General features: G+C 45.7%; 1 protein-coding gene across 4 annotated transcripts in view; it reads right to left on the reverse strand.

Annotated features, from left to right (window-relative positions):
- KYAT1 (kynurenine aminotransferase 1) overlaps positions 1-16,164 on the reverse strand; it is a 108,876-nt gene extending 92,712 nt beyond the window's left edge. Inside the window, exons 1-3 of one of the 4 annotated variants that reach the window (XM_073600100.1) lie at positions 16,006-16,164; positions 7,154-7,259; positions 6,727-6,798 (exon numbers count right to left, since the gene is read on the reverse strand). The gene's annotated coding sequence lies outside the window, so the exon portion shown is untranslated. The remainder of the gene's footprint in view (positions 1-6,726; positions 6,799-7,153; positions 7,260-16,005) is intronic. The other 3 variants (XM_073600105.1, XM_073600103.1, XM_073600101.1) reach the window with 3 other exon arrangements.
- Positions 16,165-22,092: the final 5,928 nt, after the last annotated feature.

Below are 22,092 nucleotides of genomic sequence, written 5' to 3' on the forward strand. Positions count from 1 at the left end.
ATCCGAAAACGGATGGAAAAGTAGGTTTTTCCTCCGTTACACTTTTTGGATCGGAGCGGGTCGGATGTCAGCGGACATGTCACCGCTGACATCCGACGCTCCATAGAGATTCATGTATGTCCGTTTTTCATCCGAAAACGGAAGGATGAAAAACGGACATACGGATCGTTAGTGTGAAAGAGGCCTATATGTCTAATATGTTCACAAATGGGCTTTATTTTGGCAACTTGCTCCAATAGTGCAAATCTACCTTATTTGCTACATGAGGTGACAATTATTATTATTATTGAGCTCTGAAATAATAAGCCACACATTGTTTAGTAAAAAACAATTTACTCAAAGCACATTCACATGTGCGTTTTAAGGTTTTAAAACAAACCAACATCTTGGTGTATAACATGTATGTTTTGCATTATTTCCCCTTTTTTTGGGGCTAAACAGGCATGTTCAAAAACATTAGATACACATCCCAAACTCAGGAACTTACAAAGTTCGATTTTGGTAAAGTGAAGGCCAAATGAGACATTAGTATCCCAAGACTGTGTGGATGTTGCCTTCCTCATATGGGGTGATCTCACCCCTTTAAAAGTCAAAATTTGAAGCCATTTACACGTAGAGGCATAGCAATTAAGTTACCCTTATGATCCCATGCCGCAAGTGTGTGTAGTTACAAACAACTTTTTTCCTAAACCCACAAAACACACAGTGTGTCAACATGTGCAACATGCACATCACGGGGTATCAATGGATGTGTTTTGGCAGTGCAACCCCTTCCTCTGAGCTTCTATAGTTATGAGGAAGGGGTTGCACCCCCAAAACGCGTCCATTGATACCCAGTGATGGTAGATAGCACATGTTGACACACTGTGTGTTTTGTGGCTTTTGGCAAACTAGATGTATGGAAATACACACATTTTAGGCATGGGATCATGAGGGAAATAAGAACGTTAAGGCACAATTTGGGAGCACCTTCAAAAATTCACATTAGTTAGGGCAGTGTTTCCCAACTCTCCTCCTCAAGATGCAAACCCAGGTCATGTTTTCTATACTTGTAAAATTTGGCACAGGTGATGTTGTTATGTTCACTGTTAGTAATTCGCACAGTCGTTTTTTGACTGAGGAAAATACAGAAAACATGACTTGGTGGTGCACCTAGAAGAGTGGAGTGGAGAAACACTGAGTTCTGTCCCTAAGCTTTCACATTTCCAAGTCCGGAAAACACGTTTAAGTGGTGTTTCGGCCAAAATTACACGTTTTCAATAAAAATACCCCTATAATACACAAGCTTAATGTGTTCTAGTAAAGTTAGTCTGTAAACTAAGGTCCGTTTTGGTAGGTTATTACAGCATTTTGAAAGTTTATAAACTAGCAGCAGACTGTGGCCATCTTAAGTGTGGGCATCTAAAGTCAGACTGTATTTCTTCCTGGATTTCAGCCTTGCAGATCTCGCACATGCTCAGTGCTGCACAAGCGGTACAATAGGGTTCAGGTCAGGTTTCCATAGCAACGGCAGTGTCAGAGGAAGTTGCCGCCCCATATCTATGCAAACCTCCCCTCCCCTCCTCCCTCCAGGAACCAGTAAATATACTGCATGTACAAGGAATATTATTCAAGAAATAGATAGATATCTAGATCTAGATCTAGATCTATATCTTGTTATATATACACACACATATCTACACTTTTTTCTGTACAGCTTTTCATTTAAAAAAATAATAATAATCTCAGCAACACAATTCATTTATGCATCTAGATGTATTGAAGACGACTTTATGAAGTTCAAACTGCGCATATTAATGTTGAAAAATAGGGCTTGTGTTATATGGGATGGTGGGAGTATTTAAAAAACTGCTTAATTACTACTATTTGCATGAATAACTTTCTCTATGTTACATAGACAATCGTGTTAAGATTGAGAAAATATTCCCATATCGCATCGCCCCCCAGCCAAATCGCATCGCCCCCAGCACATCGCATCAGCACATTGCATCGCATCGCCCCAGCACATCAAATCGCATCAACACATCGAATTGCCCCCAGCACATTGCATTGCGCCCAGCACATCGAATCGCAACGCCCCCAGCTCATCGAATCGCATCGCCCCAGCACATCGCATCGCCCCAGCAAATCGAATCGCATCGCCCCAGCACATCAAATCGCATATCTCCCCCAGCACATCGAATCACATCGCCCCCAGCACATTGCATCACCCCCAGCACATCGAATCGCATCGCCCAAAGCACATTGCATCACCCCCAGCACATCAAATCGCATTGCCCAAGCACATCGAATCGCATTGCCCCAGCACATCGAATCGCATCTCCCCAGCACATCAAATTGCATCTCCCCCAGCACATCAAATCGCATCATCCAAAGCACATCGCATCACCCCCAACACATCGAACTGCATCAGCACATCGAATTGCAACACCCCAGCACATCGCATCGCAACGCCCCCATCGCATCGCAACACCCCCATCACATGGAATCGCATCTCCCCCAGCATATCAAATCGCATCACCCCCAGCACATCGAATCGCCCAAAGCACATTGCATCATCCCAACATATCGAATCGCATCAGCACATCGAATAGCAGCGCCCCAGCACATCGAATCGCATCGCCCCAGCACATTGAATCACATCACCCCAGCACATTGAATCACATCACCCCAGCACATCGAATCGCATTGCCCCAGCACTTTGAAACGCATCTCCCCAGCACATCGAATCGTATCACCCCCAGCACATTGCATCACCCATGCACATCAAATCGCATTGCCCAAAGCACATTGCATCACCCCCAACACATTGAATCGCATCAGCACATCGAATCGCATCTCCCCCAGCACATCGAATCGCATCGCCCAAAGCACATTGTATCACCCCCAACACACGAAACAAGGGGCGGTGGCAAGTTTTTTGTTATCACGTTGGTATTTGTATTGGTCCAGCAACACACCAACACCTTTGCAGCCATTGTACTATTTGCTGGGTGTTTGGTGTGCTCCTGCACCTTTAAGAAGGGGTAGGCTTTCCTTCAGCCACCTGCCCTCATTTATCCATCAGAATGCATGTGCCTCCACTGTGGGGACACTCAAATTTTAGTGTTAGGACCACAGATACCAGGGTGCCATGACGAGGCTCCTGTGCCTTACGCAGGTGTTTGCAAATGCGTGCGGACTAAACCCCTGTTTTTAACGCATACTGTTAGACAGGTTAATTCGGTTGTCTGGGAGCTGCTTGGTAAGTAGGCTTGGGTTTTTCCTGGGCATTCCCCAGGCTTTGTTTTTACCTGTTTTAGCCTTCCAATGCCGCTTACTGCGATAGCCAGCTATAGATGAGGGCGGTGGCAAGTTTTTTGTTGCCACTGGTCTTTGATCTTTGTCAAGTGCTGGGGGCTGGATCGCCTCCGCTGATTTTCCTCCAATCAGGGGCCAAAGAAGCTGAGTGCGAGTTTACCTGTTGCCCTCACACTGAAGACATGTACACCATCAATATGGCGTCCCAGGACGGTGGGTACCGGGTCCCTCGAGGGCAGAGTGCATGTGTGACCCGCTTTGGGGTCACTGGTGGCTTAGGGAGAAGGAGATACCCACAGGGTTGGTCAAAATTGGAATAGCTGGTCCTTGGGTGGTTGGAGGAGGAGAGGGTGCCACCCTTCGATCCCCGGAGGATGGGGACACCCTTTTCTCCCCTGAGGTAGGGGACACCCTTCTCTCCCCTGAGGTAGGGGACACCCTTCTCTCCCCTGAGGTAGGGCACACCCCTTCTCTCCCCTGAGGTAGGGCACACCCCTTCTCTCCCCTGAGGTAGGGCACACCCCTTCTCTCCCCGGAGGACGGGAAGACCCTTCTCTTCCCCGGAGGATGGGGACTCCCTTCTCTTCCCCGGAGGACGGGGACACCCTTCTCTTCCCCGGAGGACGGGGAACACCCTTCTCTTCCCCGGAGGACGGGGACACCCTTCTCTTCCCCTGAGGACGGGGACACCCTTCTCTTCCCCTGAGGACGGGGACACTCTTCTCTTCCCCTGAGGACGGGGACACCCTTCTCTCCCCCGGAGGACGGGGACACCCTTCTCTCCCCCAGAGGACGGGGACACACTTCTCTTCCCCGGAGGATGCGGACACCCGAAGGACGGGAACACAGTTCTGTTCCCCGGAGGATGGGGACACCCGAAGGAGGGGGACACACTTCTCTTCCCCGGAGGACGGGGACACACTTCACTTCCCCGGAGGACGGGGACACACTTCACTTCCCCAGAGGACGGGGACACACTTCACTTCCCCAGAGGACGGGGACACACTTCTCTTCCCCGGAGGACGGGGACACCCTTCTTTTCCCCAGAGGACGGGGACACCCTTCTCTTCCCCCGGAGGATGGGGACACCCTTCTCTTCCCCCAGAGGACGGAGTCACCCTTCTCTTCCCCCAGAGGACGAGGACACCCTTCTCTTCCCCAAGAGGACGAGGACACCCTTCTCTTCCCCCGGAGGACAGGGACACCCTTCTCTTCCCCCGGAGGACGGGGACACCCTTCTCTTCCCCCGGAGGACGGGGACACCCTTCTCTTCCCCCGGAGGACGGGGACACCCTTCTCTTCCCCCGGAGGACGGGGACACCCTTCTCTCCCCCGGAGGACTGGGACCCCATCCTCCAGGGAGAGAAGGGTGTCCCCTACCTCAGGGGAGAGAAGGGTGTCCCCGTCCTCAGGGGAGAAAGGTGGCACCCTCTCCTCCTCCAACCACCCAAGGACCAGCACTTCCAATTTTGGCCAACCCTGGGGCCATCTCCTTCTCCCTAAGCCACCAGTGACCCCAAAGCAGGTCACACATGCGCTCTGCCCTAGGGGGACCCGGTACCCACCGTCTTGGGACGCCAGGTTGATGGTGTACATGTCTCCAGTGTGAGGGCAACAGGTAAACTCGCACTCAGCTTCTTTGGCCCCTGATTGGAGAAAAAGCAGTGGAGGCGATCCAGCCTCCAGCACTTGACAGAGATCAAAGACCAGTGGTGACTGTTGCATTGTGGGCACATGGGCGCCGCCCCCCCCGACACCTCCGCCGCCCTCCCTATTCATGTGCCCGGCCCCTTTCAGGATGCCAGACACATGAATTACTATGGCGGGGATAGGCGGGGGGTGTATTTTGAAGCACGTGATTAGTGCCAGAGGCTCTAATAGGCTTCAAAATAGGGTGGGCTCGGGGCACAGAGCACTGTGTCCCGATCCCAGCGTTAGTGTGAAAATTGCGAAAATTCATTTGCTATGCCACACAAGGTTCCTCCCTGCCAATTAGCAGGCAGGTCAGTGAGACCTGTCTCCCGATTGGCCAAAGCATTAGGCGATCCTATTGGATGCTTAACGCTTTGGCGGAAGAGGAGACATGGCGGAAGAAGCCTGAGGAGCCGAGCGGATACAGGAGCCACAGCCGCCGCTACAGAAGAGGAGGAGGAAGCCCTGTCACTCGGTAAGTGCCTTCAGACCGGCCGTGCGGGGGGGGGGGGTTGGGGGTTAGTGAAGTGACAGCCGAGCCGGGGGACGCGCCTGGTTGTATATGATGGGCACAAGTGGCTGCATATGATGGGCACAAGTGGCTGCATATGATGGGCACAAGTGGCTGCATTTGACGGGTACAAATGGCTGCATATGATGGGCACAAATGGCTGCATGAGCACAGTGGTTGCGTTTGATGGGCACAGTGGATGCGTTTGATGGCACAGTGGCAGCGCTTGATGGGCACAGTGGCAGATGGGCACAGTGGCTGCGTTTGATGGCACAGTGGATGTGTTTGATGGGCATAGTTGCAGTGTTTGATTGCACAGTGGCAACGTTTGATGGGCACAGTTGCAGCGTTTGATGGCACAGTGGCAACGTTTGATGGGCACAGTGGCAGATAGGCACAGTGGCTGCGTTTGATGGGCACAGTGGCAGATGGGCACAGTGGCTGCATTTGGGCACAGTGGCTGCGTTTGATGGGCACAGTGGCAGATGGGCACAGTGGCTGCGTTTGATGGTAGAACAATGTATATAGACAGTGCTATGCACGGGGGCCTGCCCCCGTCTCCAAGCTCCGCTCTATCTCCACCTTTGCCCACCCGCCCGCTTGAATTCATAAATTTTCTCGACCATAAAGATACATTGCGCATGCGCGATTCGGGGCGTGTTAGCGGAGTGGGGTGGGCGGGGCTGGTGCTGATGTTCTAACCATCTCTCCGCCCGCCTGCTCGTGACCATAATGTTTCTGGACTGCGAATAGCTCCCGCGCATGCGCAATTAAGGCCAGTTAAGTCGCGCATGCACGGTAATGTCTGCATAGGTCGCAGGAATTTTTACAACAACGGCCCAGCCCACGCCTATTGCCTCCTGGGATTGATGAGAAACATCTCCCAGGAGGCATAGCGGGCGGGGGATGACGCACTCAGGCTGCGGCAGGAACCAGGAAGTAAAGAAGAAAATGAACAATAAAACCGTGAGTTTAAAAAAAAAAAAAATGTATATGCCAAATGTGTTTAAGGGGACAGAGAAGCAGGGGATGCAGAGGACTTGAAAAAGAGGGTGGAGCTCCACTTAAAATAAGAAAAGGGCAAACAGGAGCCAACAAGTGGAATCAAAAACTTCAGAACAGGCAAGAGGAAATTAAATTAAAAAGAAACAATACACCATTCATTAAGCCACCCCAATTCCCATCTGTTTCTTGCATCCATATTGCTACATTAGTTGACCAACCTTGCACTTGGTCTGATGTCAATGTTTGCTCCTGACTAGTGGACTCCACCATGCTGCACTCTGGTTGTTTTCCTGTGAAAAATGCATAGAAAAGGGATAGTGATGTAATTTAACAGAGGGAAAACACTGGACAAGTGCCAAGATTTTAAAAGTCCAGCAGTTGCCCCCCACCCCTCTTGTCTCCTATGGGAAAGGGGATATATGATGATCATCCTAGCAGGCGTGACTCTGTGTGACTGTGATCCCTGGGGCCTCTCCTCTACCCATGTCTACAATGGCAAGGCTGCATTAATGGGCACTAATGAGGCAGGCAGCAACCAGGAAGTGTTCTTTACCCCTTAAGTTCTGACCTAAGCCCATGGCCTTTGGCCCACCTAAAAGCATCCCTGTCGGTGGCTAAATGAGTGTGTTTTAAGTTGTCACTTACGTTTTTGGGGGGAAGATGTCCTTGTTGTCTCCCCTGTTGGGGCCCAAGCCAGGGTAGCCTCCCTTTGTGCGTTGTGGTGGCTTGGCGCCTCCTTTTTTTTACCTCCCTGTTGAAAGAAGATTAAAAAATTTGTTACAAAAATAAAGAAATGTCCAAAAACATGACCAAATAAGAATGTTCATATCAGCTTTATATTTACCTTCATCTTTCGAATGCCAATTCATACAAAGATTTTAGATAACCTTATATATAATTCTCTAGAGCTACTTGGAGAAAGAACATATACAGACAGCTAATTTACACATATACATATTGGTTAGATACAAATCTTGCTTACTTTTTTTAATGATCTGATGTATGTACTCCATCTTGTCTTGCTCACGGTGTTTGAGATCAGACCATCGTTTTCTGATTTGGTCCTTTGATCGTTACAACTAGAAATCACTCTGCAAAACAGCGATGACCTTCTCCAAAATGCTGTCCTTTCGGCTGTTGGGCCTTTCGTAATTGCGCAGCTTGCAGTCGCAGCCATACCTTTCTAGGATGCGCACCATCTCCACCATCTTATCCTTGTTCATCGGGGTTGCTTGATGCCTCCTATGAGCTTCATCACCGTGGGGCTGCCTGGAATCCGCCATGTTGTCCCTCTTGAATGTTCCGCCGTGTATGTCGCATGCAGAAGAGAGATGGTCACGCCCCAATGCGCGGTGTATATAAAGCCATAACGCATGGTCGATGGACCGGCCGTAGGAACGATCTTGGAGTGGAGGACGAACGATCGCCATCCCCAACACATGAAAGGAGCCAGAAAACTAAGGGACAATTGGAAATTGGAGCATAGGTGGTTAGTGGCCTATACTGCTTAGACTGAGGCCGACATTGGGAGCAGCTTATGAGTTAAGCCAGACATTATGTTTTGTCTTGTGTTCTGTCTTGCAGGCATCATACCATTTATCATGACTGATAAATTTACTGCGCCTGATTTTTTGCCCCAATTCATTGACCTGTACCGGGAGCTGCCCTGTTTCTGGAAGGTCAAGAGTTGAGACTACTCAAATAAAATCTTGAGGAAGGCAGCGTTGGAGAAACTGCTTGAGTTGGTGAAGCCAGTGTACCCCAGGGCAGACATCAACTATGTCAAGATAAAAATATCAAACCTGAGGAGTACTTTTAAAAGGGAGCTCAACAAGGTCATGGACTCACAGAGATCTGGAGCATCAGCAGATGACATATATGTCCCCAGGCTGTGGTATTACCACAGCCTGCGGTTTTTGACCGACCAGACAGAACCCAGGCCATCACTGTCTACACAGCTCCTGAGGTCCACACAGGTCCTGCTGCACAGGATGAAGATGTGGAGGAGCCCAGCTTGACCCAGGTATAGCATTGTTGAACATATTTGTATCCAAAAATACTGTTAAAATTGTTAAAATATTTCTGCCTTAACAAAGTGGTTTCCATATCAATAGACAGTAGTGACCAAAAATGATATGAACAAGAATAAAAAATGCTGGGGTCAGAATGATAGTTTTTGCTATTTGTCCACATTCAGTTTTCAACAGTGATTCTAATTATGTCCCATTTTTATACACAGGAAAGTGTCAGTCAGGAGGAGCCCGTGGCCAGCAGCCAGACGGAGTCCCAGATCCCTCCCCTATGCCCTCCTGCTAAAAGGGCCAAGAAGAGCAGGAATCTGGAGGAGGCCACAACTGCCTTCCTCAGCCAGGCCACTACTGCCATCCATACTGACCCAGATGAGTGCGAGGGATTGCCGTGGTGACAGTCAATAGGTTAAGGGGGATGGCCGGTGACCAGAGGAGAAGGTGTGAGGAGCTCATCCTGCAGCTCCTCAACAGGGGGGCGACGGGCGAGATCTATGCCACCACCCACCTGTGTGATTTTGTGTAAAAAAATATATAATCTAAATATGTAAACTCGCGCTGATGGTAAAAAAAAAATATAGGTAATGTAAAGTGAATGAAGCTGCTATACACAAAGTGCTAAACACTTGGACACAATAAAAGTACATAAAGTACATAAATACAGCGCTCACAAACACAGACCCATCATAAGTGAAAATAACAAAAACATAAAGTCCATAAAAAACCGAAAAAATGCTTCACATCTGGTGTGCAAAAAGTGCAGAGAAAATGTTGCAGAAAAACTTTTTCAGACGTACCAAGACACCCCACATGTGTCCCCACTTACCAGATCACAACGACACCCAGCTTTTCAGTCTGGGGGGTCAGTACAGACTTATAACAATATCCAAAAGATGTCCACAGGATGGCAAATTCAATGATGGCGGATTCAATGATGTAACTTGATGAAAAGTAATCCTTCAAAATGATTTCTCAGCCATAAAACCAGGTACCTTTTTCCCAATCGATATACAGCTGTCACATGATCCAGGTCTCTCCCAGTCTGTCTGCAGACTGAAAAGCTGGGTGTCGTTGTGATCTGGTGAGTGTGGACACATGTGGGGGTGTCTTGGTACGCCTGAAAAAGTTTTTCTGCATTCTGTATTTATGTACTTTTATTGTGTGATTTTGTGGGCCCACATACACAACTTCCACAGCCAACCCCACCCACCACAGTAGCATGGCGGTCAATGGCAATACCAGCCCCAAGACCCCCAACAAGGCCGCTGGTCTGGGGATTTTCACCCCTTCCCCACTTAATAATTATTATTTTATTTTTTGGTTGAATAATGATTTGATTTGTTATATTTTATATATTTTTGGATGCATATAATGCACTTTTTAGTTAAGTTATATTGGCAGATAGCATGTCTAATTTTATTTTTCTTTTTTTAATGCACAAAAAAATATGTGTAGAATACTTGGCTATGTGTTTTACTTCAAAATGACAGTGTGGGAGTAGGCCAGTACATTTTCAAAAATACAATGTAAAATTAACAAGGGACACCAAAATAGTTGTATCATTAATATTTAAAAAGGGAAGCCAAAAATTCTAATAATTAGACCTTAAAGCTTCATAGTGTGAAACTAAAATCTTTTATTCCAATATAAAAACCCTTCCCTTATAATATTGCACTTACAAACAACTGTTTGAAAAAAAGCATTCAACATAGATATTTCACTGTATATTCGGTTCTGTTAATCTCACCACCTCTCATGGAGCTGTAATCGTCCGTGGTGGTTCCCGGGAAGAGATCGGAGCCGATAGCTGATGCAGAAAGCCGTGTCACACAAGCAAGCTTTTACAGTTTCACACTATGAGGCTCTTTTTCCCTTCCTTCTGCCCGAGTTTTGGAAAGTTTGTAGCTGGCTTTGGATGTAACAGAGGACCAGAGTGTGTGATTCCCTTCTGGCTGATCGAATTTGAGGTCACTTTGGTAGTGATCGCAGAGACCAGTTCCACATGTGACTTGCATAGCAACAGCAGTCATATCTCACTGACAACACACCAGGACATACGGCAAGCTGCAACTTAGTATCACCCACCAACCAGGACCATGTGGAGTAGAGGAGAATGAATGCAGTCACATGACCTCCACAAATGAAATGGAAAAAAAGAGCTTGATGTCCCAAATCCCGCAAGTGTGAACAACTCCATCATCACACCAAGGCCCCTGATGTCCCATCTCAGTGCCAAATTTCGGTCTTTTGATGATGGCCCGGAGTAATAGTCCAAACAGCTTACTCTGACCCTCTGTAGTGGGGGGTCACGAGTTTCTGGTAAGCGGCCAGTCTCTCTATATGTGGTGGTGGACCAAGCACTTTGTCTTTATCCAGCAGGACCTCAATTGATTTCTAGTCATCACCTGGGTGATTCAACTATATTGTCTACATATGGACTTTTTATTTTTCACTGTTGCATATGAATAATGTATTTTTGATGGACTATTTACTTGTCACTTATCAATTTACTTTTGTAACTCATTATAGTCTATATGCTCTATACACATAATTTTTCACTTATTCACTAATAAGGTGGATTGATGGTCATTTGCATGGTCACCAGTCCCCTTCTTAGCGCGATTCCATTTTTCTATTTTGATTTCATTGTGTTTGTGTTGCATACAGGAATTCGCAGCTTTTATATTTTCGATTGTCTATACACTTCACCTATGTGCAGTTTCTTTTCCCTTTTTTTATTTACTGGGAATCTGGTGAGTGCAATTCCTATAGGGAGTGGAATCACTTGGTGTGGTGATGGTCGAACCTCCAAACAGCTGTTGTGCTTTACATGAACTGTCACACTGATTTTCTGGACTCTATCCTGTTTGGGTGCACAGATTACTAACATTTTAGTATAATTTAAATGTTCTATCGTTGCTGAAGCTTGAAGGTCTAATTATTAGAATTTTTTGCTTCCCTGTTTAAATGTGTTTTTTAATATATTAGTTGCTTAAAGTGGAGTTCTGCTTAAAAAAAAAAACTAAAAGTTAGCAGCTACAAATACTGCAGCTGCTGACTTTTAATAATTGGACACTTACCTGTCCCAGGGTCCAGTGATACGGGGGAACGAAGCCCCGCTCGTCTCCCTCTCCGCTCGACGGCACCGGCATTGTAACTGTGGGCGCCCGGCTGTGGCACCCACTGCACATGCGTGAGCCGCGCCGCGTTCCGTGACTGGCCGTGCAATCATCTGGGGCCTGTGACGTGTCCCAGATGATTGCCTAGAGGGAGAGGAGAGAGGTGATCTTCCTTCTGGCGCAGAGGGAAGTGACGTAAGGAGCCGAGGTGAGTAAGGGGGCAGATTATGAAGGACCCCCTAGCAACAGGCATTAAGAGGTGAGTAAAAAAATTTATTTTTTTCCAAATGTTATTAATCGTTTTTAATGCAGCTGAAAATTGCTAAAATAATTTTAGGAGTGGAACTCCACTTTAATTAGATTAGGATTAATATATATTTGTTTTCCTAAGCGCCGGATAACTAACCCCTGTTTACTTCTTTGCTTTGTATCTTTGATATTATAAACTACGGGATAATAGTGTTGTGGTAACTTGGCCAAAAGTTAAAAAAACAAGCATAATAATATTATTCTTGATGTCACTAGAAAAATAAAGCCTTTAAAAATTTGTTTGCAATAACTCCATCAGTATCACCAGCAAAGCAGCTTCATTATTATCCCATTAAAGAAGAAGAGAATGTGCGCTGCATTTCTAGATTTCATAATTTGCCACGTCACGAATGTTAATCTTCCATTACGAACGCTAGTTTACAAGACCGACCGCTTCTGGCTCGTCCTTGCTTCCGAGCATGCGTGTTTGTACTTTGGTCTTTTGTGTGATGGACGTGTGTACACACAAGAAGAAAATCTGACAACAGACCGTTGTCCGCCGAAAATTTATTAGCCTGCCATCCAACATTAGTTGGCCAAAAGTTGGACAACAATTGCCTGATGAAGCGTACTAACGGTCGGATTTTAGGCAAACACACAATTACCGGCCGAAAATCAGATCGTGTGTACGAGGCTTTAGGCTGGTCTGAAATAAATAAGATAAAATGTAAATGGGACGAGGCCTATTGTCTCTTTGTACAGCAAGCGCTTTAGGAGAAATAAACTTATCTAAGACCAATATACTGTATTATCTACTAGCCAAACTAAATGGCAACAGCTGCTGCCTTAAAAAATCTTTCTTAAATGGAAGAAATCAGTAATAAAACATAAAAAACAGAAGTCCAATGGACTCGAGCAGCGCTTATGGGTATGATTGTTCATAAATCATGAGTAGTCAATATAATAAGAGTTCATTCATTGAAGTCCATAAAATCAATATGTTCAGCACATTCATTAATAAAAAACGAAAAAGTCCTTTTGGAAAAAAACACCTTTTGGAAGGAAACAGTCTTCTAAAGCAACCTTTTCAGAGAGAGCGGCTGTTACCAAGAAAGGAGTCCAAAAAAAACATACATGCTCAAATAAAGAGGGGTGTGTGATCGAGAACCCCGTCTTAGTAAAACTCTTACAATATAAAAAAACTCTTACGATAACGGCTTGGACCTCCATTGATTTGGATGACATACACGCTAAGATCAATCTCTCGTCTGGTAAGAGTTTTACTAAGAGGGGGTTCTCTTGCACACACCCCCCCCCCCCTCTTTATTTGAGCACGTATGTTTTTTTGGACTCCTTTCTTGGTAACAGCCGCTCTCTCTGAAAAGGTTGCTTTAGAAGACTGTTTCCTTCCAAAAGATGTTTTTTTCCAAAAGGACTTTTTCGTTTTTTATTAATGAATGTGCTGAACATATTGATTTTATGGACTTCAATGAATGAACTCTTATTATAATGACCACTCATGATTTATGAACAATCATACCCATAAGCGCTGCTCGAGTCCATTGGACTGCTGTTTTTTATGGTCTGAAAAAAAAAAACAAATAGATTCTCCCATCCACATATGCAAGGTGGTTGGAAGAATCCTCCACTGTCAGAATCCACTGATCAGCCCTGCAGCACCGATTAAATGAAAGTTCGAGTTTGACAGAAGTCGATCGTTAAGCCTTTGTTCACATTGAAGCGACTTGTCATGCGATTTGACAGGTCAAACTGCATGGCACATCGCACCCTATTGTTAGCAATGGCCATGTTCAAATCAATGCGACGCCGACTTTGCAGTGCTGCATCGATTTGACACAGTCATTTCTGTTTTACATTTGGCGATTTCGGGTGCGACTAGCTTAGACATCTGTGCATGAAGCCGCACAGATGTCTTCAAAGTCACACTGATATGTGGCTTTGAAATTGTGTGATTTCAGATGAAGTTGCACTATTTCAAAGCCGCATTCAATGTGAACGTGGGCTAAATTGACTTCTGTCGAGCGTGAATGGCCATAGATGCAACTAAATTTGTCCAGACCCTGTTGAACCAGCCCAATTTAAATCCATCTAAGGCCAGTTTAAATAATTTGTCTTGAATTATAACTTCATAAAGTGCTATACAAACTGTTGGCACTGTATAAATCATCTACAATAATAATAACAGACAGGCAGACAACACTTGCAGGATCAGAAGTCATTGTTGGTCTTTACTGCCATACTGCCTGCAAAGTACATTGGGGACGGAAAGTATTCAGACCCCTCTTAAATTTTTCACTCTTTGTTATATAGCAGCCATTTGCTAAAATCATTTAAGTTCATTTTTTTCCTCATTAATGTACACACAGCATCCCATATTGACAGAAAAACACAGAATTGTTGACATTTTTGCAGATTTATTAAAAAAGAAAAACTGAAATATCACATGGTCCTAAATATTCAGACCCTTTGCTGTGACACTCATATATTTAACTCAGGTGCTGTCCATTTCTTCTGATCATCCTTGAGATGGTTCTACGCCTTCATTTGAGTCCAGCTGTGTTTGATCATACTGATTGGACTTGATTAGAAAAGCCACACACCTGTCTATATAAGACCTTACAGCTCACAGTGCATGTCCGAGCAAATGAGAATCATGAGGTTAAAGGAACTGCCTGAAGAGCTCAGAGACAGAATTGTGGCAAGGCACAGATCTGGCCAAGGTTACAAAAAAATTTCTGCTGCACTAAAGGTTCCTAAGAGCACAGTGGCCTCCATAATCCTTAAATGGAAGACGTTTGGGACGACCAGAACCCTTCCTAGAGCTGGCCGTCCGGCCAAACTGAGCTATTGGGGGAAAAGAGCCTTGGTGAGAGAGGTAAAGAAAAACCCAAAGATCACTGTGGCTGAACTCCAGAGATGCAGTCAGGAGATGGGAGAAAGTCGTAGAAAGTCAACCATCACTGCAGCCCTCTACCAGTCTGGGCTTTATGGCAGAGTGGCCCGACGGAAGCCTCTCCTCAGTGCAAGACACATGAAAGCCTGCATGGAGTTTGTTAAAAAACACCTGAAGGACTCCAAGATGATGAGAAATAAGATTCTCTGGTCTGATGAGACCAAGATATAACTTTTTGGTCTTAATTCTAAGCGGTATGTGTGGAGAAAACCAGGCACTGCTCATCACCTGTCCAATACAGTCCCAACAGTGAAGCATGGTGGTGGCAGCATCATGCTGTGGGGGTGTTTTTTAGGGGCAGGGACAGAATGACTGGTTGCAATCGAGGGAAATATGAATGCGGCCAAGTACAGGGATATCCTGGACAAAAATCTTCTCCAGAGTGCCTCAGACTGGGCCGAAGGTTTACCTTCCAACAAGACAATGACCCTAAGCACACAGCTAAAATAACGAAGGAGTGGCTTCACAACAACTCCGTGACTGTTCTTGAATGGCCCAGCCAGAGCCCTGACTTAAACCCAATTGAGCATCTCTGGAGAGACCTAAAAATGGCTGTCCACCAACGTTTACCATCCAACCTGACAGAACTGGAGAGGATCTGCAAGGAGGAATGGCAGAGGATCCCCAAATCCAGGTATGAAAAACTTGTTGCATCTTTCCCAAAAAGACTCATGTCTGTATTAGATCAAAAGGGTGCTTCTACTAAATATTGAGCAAAGGGTCTGAATACTTAGGACCATGTGATATTTCAGTTTTCTTTTTTAATAAATCTGCAAAAAATGTCAACAATTCTGTGTTTTTCTGTCAATATGGGGTGCTGTGTGTACATTAATGAGGAAAAAAATGAACTTAAATGATTTTAGCAAATGGCTGCAATATAACAAAGAGTGAAAAATTTAAGGGGGTCTGAATACTTTCCCTCCCCACTGTAGGTGAGAGTGTACAGTAAAGTACATGATTGGTTGAACTGGATGGACTTTTTTCAACAAGACTAACTATGTATGTAACTGATTGTCTGCTATGATTCTGCTGAACTTGCAGTGGAAATGGAAGAAGTAATGTCATATAATGTGCAATCACAGCCCCCCTCCCCCAAAACAGAATTTTGAAGCTCCTGGCTTTCCATACCTCAATCCTGTGATCGGTCACCACTGAGGTCTAAGGAGGAACAGAAAGTGAAGGAGATGTCCTTAGTGTGACGTGCAGATCAGAGCAGGAGCAGCCATCTTCCTGGATACCCCGACCACACTGGGTTCTGGTTGTCGGCTACAACAACATGGCTCCTGTCTAGAGGACAACAAAAAGACACATTGTGTTACTCTGGTGTTTAAAGTCCTAAATGTGACAGATTTTGGTGTCTACCCACATGCATTACCACTTAACTGCCAATCGTGACTGCTGCAGTTGCTGGACTATTTTAAAATGAACAACATTCCTGACTAAACACTTGCCTAACGGGGTAATGGTTTCATTTTTTGCACACATATTAAAATCTGCATTTTTGCTAAAATTTGTTGTAACCCCAAACACACACACACACACAAAAGCGTGTATATTTTTTTGAAAGCAGAGACCCTGGAGAATAAAATGGTGGTAGTTGCAATTCTATTACGTCGCACAAGATTTGCAAAGTTATTTATTGGATGCATATTTTCAAAAATACACTAAAATTAATTTTAGCGCAAACAAATACAATATTATATCTATTTTTTGGTAAAATATAAAAGATGATGTTGCATTAAGTAAATAGATATCAAACATGCCAGGTCTTAAAATTGCACACACCCATGGAATCACAAACGATGGTACCCAAAATTTTCCATCAGCAACGTTTTAAAAGCCTTTACAGGTCATCAGTTTAGAGTTAACCATGAACTATGGCCCTAGAATTATTGCTCTCACTCCGATTCGTCACAATACCTCACCTGTGTGGTGCAACTGACGTTTACAAACACGTGCTTGCCCTGTGCTTTTTATGGGATGTATGCGAGGGTGCTTTAAAAAATTGTTACGTTTACTTTTACTTATTATATATCATTCTTTTTTTTTTTTTACATTTTTAATTTTTTTTCTTTACTTTATTGCTATCAAAGGGGGATAAGAAGCCCCTATGTGATAGCATAGGCAGGTGGCAGGTCCTCTTTATAGACATTCTATACTCTTCGGGGGTCTATTAGACCGCCAATGTCTCCCCTGCCCTCCAATGCAGTTATTTAAACAGATGTTTGAGAGCCCCAACTCTAGAGCCATCCAATCACTTTTATTGGAAAGCCCTTCATTGGCTCTTAAAGTGGAGCTCCATACTCCTAGCCAACATTATACTAACAAAATCGTTGAAATCGTTGTAATGCACCAGAACCGCAGCTGAAAGTGATCCCATGTGCACATTCTAATTACTTACAATCCGATTTGTTATCCTTTCTCTCCCTCGATTTGGCTGCGGCTATCGAGGATGTGGCCAGCTGAAGCCGTCCTGGGTTTTCGGGTTTTCGTGCAGCTGGCTTCTCCTATTCTTGCGTCTGTGTAGTCGCGAAGAACATGCCCACTGCCGCATGGCAGTAGATGCAGTTCTGGTCAGGAAATCTCATGCTAATACCCGCATTAGATGCCTGAAGATTTCTGGGATCGATGACATAGATATCCCAGGAGTCAACTGGCCAGGCTGATGAGGTAGTCACCTAGGCCACAACCGGAGTCAAGGGGAAGACTATTGAAAAAAGGGTACTTGCTTTAGAAATTTCAAGTAATAACTATCCAAATATTATAGCACTACGGGTGGACATTACAATGAGGCTACTTATTAAAAATGAGTGGAACTCTGTTAGGCTCGATTCACACAGGGGCAACCCGACTTACAGTGCAACTTTGCAAGACGATTTGGAGGCGACTTCAGCGCGACTTTAACCACTTCAATACCGGGCACTTAGACACCCTCCTGCCCAGACCAATTTTCAGCTTTCAGTGCTGTCGCAGTTTGAATGACAATTGCGCGGTGATGCTACACTGTACCCAAACAAAATTTTTATCATTTTGTTCCCACAAATATAGCTTTCTTTTGGTGGTATTTGATCACCTCTGCGGTTTTTATTTTTTGCTAAACAAATAAAAAAAGACCAAAAATTTTGAAAAAAATAAAAGTTTTGCTTTTTTTTCTGTTAAAAAAATTTGTAAATAAGTAAGTTTTCTCTTTCACTGATGGGCACTGATAAGGCGGCACTGACAGGCACTGATACGGCGGCACCGATGAGGTGGCACCAATGAGCGGGCACTGACGGGCACTGACGATGGGCACTGGTAGGCGGCACTAATGGGTGGCACTGATATGCAGCACTGATGGGCATTGATAGGCGGCACTGATGGGCACTCATGGGTGGCACTGGTTGGCACTGATGGGCACTGATAGTCGACACTAGGCACTGAAAGGCAGCACTGCTGGGCACTGATAGGGTGGCACTGATAGGCGGCACTGATAGGTGGCACTGATGGGCACTGATACGTGGCACTGATGGGCACTGATACACAGCACTGATATGCGGCACTAATAGGCATCCCTCGTGGCACTGGCAGTGGTAGGCATTGGAGTGGGCACAGATTGGCAGCTGCCTGGGCACAGATTGGCAGCTGCCTGGGCACATATTTGGTATTTCCCTGGGGGTCTAGGGGGCATACCTGGTGGTCCAGTGTGGATGGCCATCCTGGTGGTCCTGGGCGGCTTCCCTGGTGGTCCTGGGTAGGATCCGAGGGGGAGCTGTGCTGATAAACAATCAGCACAGACCCCCCTGTCAGGAGAGCAGCCGATCGGCTCTCCTCTACTCGCGTCTGTCAGACGCGAGTGAGGAAAAGCCGATCACCGGTTCTTCCTATTTACATCGTGATCAGCTGTGATTGGACACGGCTGATCACGTGGTAAAGAGTCTCCGTCAGAGACTCTTTACCTAGATCGGTGTTGCAGGGTGCGAGACTGACACCCCGCAACAACGATCGCCGCGATGCGTGCCCCCGGGGGCGCGCATGCGGCTCGATATCCTGATCACGTCATATGACGTCCGGTCAGGAATATCAAACCACTTTGCCGCCGTCATTTTGTAATAGGGCGGGCGGCAAGTGGTTAAGCAACTTACAACGCGACTTAAAGTTGCCTCCAGGACAGGCGACTTTGGCTGTGGCCAATCACAGAATAATCAGCTCTCTGGGAGGGAGGGGTTTGCCTGGGTAAACTAATTTCTTTTCCTGTAAAGTCGCTTCAATATAGATGGAGATCCGACTTGGAGGCAACTTCCATTGAAATCTATGGGTACAAGTTGCCTTGAAATCGTCTTGAAGTAGTACAGGAACCTTTTCTGAAGTCGGAGCAACTTCAGTAGTGTACATTAAGACAGCTCTCATTCCCTTCAATAGATTTTCTTATGTCCAGCGACTTGGGGCGACTTGAGGTCTGACATGTCGGATCCCAAGTCGCTGTAGTGTGAACCGGCACTAAGCCAGTATCAAGCTCACACCTGCTTCAGTTGTGAGCTTGATTTAACCACTTGTACACCATGCTGTTTATAACATCTTTTGGTAGATAAGTGGTTAATAAAGGAAACTTGTTGGACATATGCTCTGCTTATTTTTACATCCAGAGCTATATATTACCTAGACAGCTTGTAAACCTATTTATGACCACTCCTGAAAATGCAAGTCTTCTGACTATCTTGCAAAAGAACCTCTTACTTCAATTATTTAAATCACTGACCCAGAACAAGTATGCGGATAAGTACTTTTCCCTGACTCTCAATCTCCACTCCTGGTCTGAGTCATTCACTCAGGACATATTGAACTCACTGGTTCAGTTTGACAGCCAGGCGACTAGCATTTTAAAAAGTAGGTCAGCAGTAGCCTTTACTTATCTGTGAGGAGCCAATTGTACTTCTGTGGTGTGGTAATGCCTGGCATTGTGCATTATATGTGTTCCTGTGCCATTCATTTTGAATGACACCCCAAAACACCAAGGCAAGGAACCTGCATCGCAGCATGCTGCAATGCACAGCATTGTGTTGAGTTAAGCTGGACATTCATTATACAATTTTCTTGTTTAATTTCCTTTAGATTTACCTTCAACTATGTAGTGCAAGGGCCTGCTTGATTGCATACAAATTTTTATATAGATATAGATATCGACAGGGCTTTTTTTTCTCAGAGAATAGGTGCAGGAACTCAACCATGCCCGCCACACTCACATACCTGCCAAATGGCATCAAATAGTAGCTCTTCCCTCTGCATACAACCCCCTCCCTCCACTGCCCTCATCTTCTCCCCTTCCTTAAAAGCTCCTACCTTTGCAATATTAAGGTGATGCACCTATCCGGCTGTAGTGACTCCCATCATACTATACTATACTACAGTCACTTGCAAGGGAGATCATGCAGTAGGAGCATCAACAACTGGTCACCAGGGAAAAAATGGAGACCACAGAGGGTGGGGCCTACCACGCACCCTCTCCTGCCCATGACTGCACTGAACCCTGGGCACCTGTTCTGTATCTCCCTTGTCCCTGTCTGGCACTCAGTGAGATCTGCGCAGGAGATCTGACCTGTGGGAGCTACTGGGAGATAAACTATCACTTGTAAACACAGAAGCTGGACTTCAGTGTTACCAAGTTATTATTTTTTGCTTTGCACTTTATATAAAAGACTATCACGGACATATCAGCACATTATTTCACCTATTCACCTACCACTGTTTCCATAAACAAGAAGAATTTAGACGATATGTGACATCTTTTTGTATTATATACCTGTTACCTGTATCGACAGTTGAGGTTACCTATTGTCGATCAGTCACAGGCATTGCCTCTATCTAATGAACATTTGTTTTTTTGCACTTTGTCACTTTATCTTGCACATTTGCACCATTTTTATTATTTTCTTGAGTACAAGAAACTGTAGAACAAGAAACTCAGCACTATTTTCATTGTATATTCCTACTAGGGTTCTGTAATTACCTTCAGTGTCTGCAGCAGTATACGTTCTAATCATTGAGTGGCGCGGGGATACCCATATATCTCATGTCATACTTACCTCTTCTTTGCAGTTGGTTTTGCACAGAGTGGCCCCGATCCTCCTCTTCTGAGGTCCCTCAGCGGCGCTCCTGGCTCCTCCTCTTCTCGAGTGCCCCATTAGAGAGCCGCTCTCTCACTCACTCAGGGCAATCGTTTGGGCGCAGTCCCGTGTCCTGCTGCTGTGTCCATTGACACAGACAGCAGGAATCGGCCCCGCCCCCCCGGCGCCCGCGTCATTGGATTTGAATGACACCTCCTCCACCAGCGGGAGAGGAGGTCCATCGAGGACTGTCACAGACTGGTCCACAGTCTGCTCAGAGACTATAACTTTATGGACTTTAACCACTTCAATACCAGGCACTTACGCACCTTCCTGCTCAAGCCAATTTTCAACTTTCAGCGCTGTCGCAATTTGAATGACAATTGCGCGGTCCTGCTACACTGTACCCAAACAAATTTTTTTATCATTTTGTTCCCACAAATAGAGCTTTCTTTTGGTGGTATTTGATCACCTCTGAGATTTTTACTTTTTGCTCAACAAATAAAAAAAAAAAGACCGAAAATTTTGAAAAAAATAAAGTTTTTTTTTTGTTTCTGCTACATTTTTTTTTTAAATAAGTAAGTTTTCTTCTTCAATGATGGGCACTGATATGGCTGCACTGATGGGCACTGATAAGGCGGCACTGATGAGGTGGCACTGATGATGGGCACTCATAGGCGGCACTGATGGGCACTCATAGGCGGCACAGATGGGTACTTATGGGTGGCACTGATAGGTGGCACAGATGGGCACTGATGGTCACTGATAGGTAGGCATGGATGGGCACTGAGAGGTGGCACTGATGAGTGACACTGATGGGTGGCATTGCTGGGCATCACTTGTTTTAGCTGGACCATAATGTTGCCCGTCAGTGCCCATTTGTGGGCACTGATTGGCATCTATTGTGCATATTTTTTCATATGTGGATGGCCATGGGGTACATACCTGGCCATCCACATGTTACCCCCTTCCCTGGTGTTCCTGGGCAGCATGATTTTGGTCCTGGGTGGGCATCCGAGGGGGGGCTGCGTTGATAAACAATCAACAAACCCCCCTGTCAGGAGAGTCGCCGATCGGCTCTCCTCTACTCGCGTCTGTCAGACGCGAGTGAGAAAAAGCCGATCACTGGCTCTTC

Source organism: Aquarana catesbeiana, linkage group LG09, assembly GCF_042186555.1.
Source record: "Aquarana catesbeiana isolate 2022-GZ linkage group LG09, ASM4218655v1, whole genome shotgun sequence".
NCBI classification, from domain to species: domain Eukaryota; kingdom Metazoa; phylum Chordata; class Amphibia; order Anura; family Ranidae; genus Aquarana; species Aquarana catesbeiana.